We start from the raw sequence: 2,500 nt of genomic DNA on the forward strand, positions 1-2,500 counted from the left end.
GGAAAGTGTCCATTCAGAAACAATTTCCTGATAAAATGTTGCTGAAAACTTTGTCAATATCAACTTGTGCAAGTGTGCGCGTCTCATTAAGCTTTAAACGTTGTTCAGCACTGGTGATTAGCAATGAGAAGTTCATTATAAAGTATGATGAAAATCTAGTGGCCAGTATTTATGTGATTGTATATATACAGTATATATATATATATATATATATATATATATATATATATATATATATATATATATATATATATATATATATATATATATATATATATATATACATATAAGTCTGGCCAGTAGTTATTTTCATATTGAATGATTTGATAGATATATATAATTAGATATTTCATAAGTTTTAAGAGCTGATTAAACAATTGAGAGCCAAAATAAGTTAGTTTATTTCTTAAAGGTACTGGAAGGTTATATAGAGAGAGACGAGATTGGAGAGCGAAGTGCTGAGATTGTATAAATCTGAGACATAACATCCCTAGAGCGAGAAACATGAGAGATTACCCACTCGCATGAGTAATTACTACACGCTTCTTCCAATGAATCACAAAGCAGCAGTAACATAACGCTACCAAGACGATAAACAGTGGGTGAATGACGTCACCAATACGCCAGCTGCGCGGGACTAATAGAGCATAGGAAATCCTCAGTGACGTTATGAAAGCTTGCCACACCTCTGATTGGCCTATATAGGATCCTGCAAAAAAAAGCAGGACCAGTCTTCTCTTACCAGTGCCCACAGTAAAATGTTCAAAGGGATCTCTGCCATTTCCCCCACTCTCCCTAATCTTAGGGCGAGGCCCCACACTAAATGGCGATATGACCGGCTCTTATTGCTTGAATGACTGCGGTACACCTTGGCAGCATAAGAGAAGGAAAGAAGTTGATGAATCCACTTCTGTCCTTCTACCCGAGAGTTGGAAGAATACTTGTAGTCCCTGCCCGAGAAGATGTAGAGGAATTTATCCAGAAGATGTGTTCATGGGAGGACAACGGTCCAAGACCGAGTTTCATTCCTGCCTGATCACGGGCTCATGGATTTTGCAACCCATTGCGAATTGTAAAGTACCAGTCTACGCTCCAGCCATCAATTCTTCTAGAGAAAAAATCTATTCCCGGTTTTTTTTTTATACTAATTTATCTCTGTAAATGTAAAAGTTGACGTTAAAGTTCAATCAGTAAAGAAACAAAATAGAATTGCATTTTACCCACACCCTACTCTTAAGGGATATAATATTAATCCATTGCACTGATTTAGATTTTGACATTAACAACTCATCATAACTCATTGTATTAAATGTTAACTTGAGCTAAAGTTAAGCATCAGTAAAGCAAATTCTGCCCCAGAGAGGCTTCACAACTGGTGGAAGCTCTAATGGATAAAATGCCGTGTGATATTTATCATTACAAGACATAACAATGCACTATTTCCAGATAACCATTGAAAACATTGCAGAGTTAACATAAAAAAAAACATTACAAGTGTGGACGTCGGACGACACAAAAGGAAAATCAAATCATGAAATTTTGTGAGTATAGTATTATGCTCTCTCTCTCTCTCTCTCTCTCTCTCTCTCTCTCTCTCTCTCTCTCTCTCTCTCTCTCTCTCTCTCTCTCTCTCTCTCACAGTGAAAATAGGGATATTAAGAATTTTGACTCTTATTTAAAAATGGTAAATTTTCATCTCACTAGGATTTATTGATCATGGATTATTTTTATTGTTTTCTTGTGTAATCGAAACGTGATTTATTTTGTAGGTGATGCTGATGTTGTTATCAGCCCGATACAATTTAGGAGTTTAAAGAAGAATGTAGCCAAAAATGGCGATCAGCCAAAGAGACAGCCAGGTTAAAAAATGTACATACGTCCTTATCGGCAAAATATGACGGTTTCTCGACGAATGAGAGTGCCACACAAATGGAGGATCACATAGCTGTTAAAGGACATGATTGCTTTGCTAAAGGTAAAATTCATTGCCAATGACAATTCTGTTTATGTAGACTAAGATGAGTCATTAACTTATGTAACAAATAGCATACCAGATTTGGGATTTCACGAAGAGAAAGGGATATTAGCAACAACGGTAGGAAATCAGGAGATAGAATCAGAGGACCAAATAGCAGCAAATCCTACCAAAGAACTCAGAACAATTCAAATAGTCGTAGGGAAGTAAGAACCATGGATTGGAATGGAGGCACAAATTACCCTAGATTTAATAGGAATAATGGGCAGAAATTTAGGGCAAATGCAGTGAAAGAAAATAGAAAGGAAAAATTTAAATCTAGGGAAGATTTCATGAAAAGAGGGTTAGATATAAGGCTAAATGTTGTAAATCTTGAAAAAGGGGACGACATCTTTCTGCCCTGAATGATGGGCACAGAAATAAAGTACCCCATCACGGAATTGAAGAACACACTTTTCAGAATGCCCCTCCGGGACCAAAAAGAGAAACTCAAATACTCTAAATAGTGAAGAGGAAACAAATTAA

The sequence above is a fragment of the Palaemon carinicauda genome, chromosome 1, assembly GCF_036898095.1.
Source record: "Palaemon carinicauda isolate YSFRI2023 chromosome 1, ASM3689809v2, whole genome shotgun sequence".
Taxonomy (NCBI): Eukaryota; Metazoa; Arthropoda; class Malacostraca; order Decapoda; family Palaemonidae; genus Palaemon; species Palaemon carinicauda.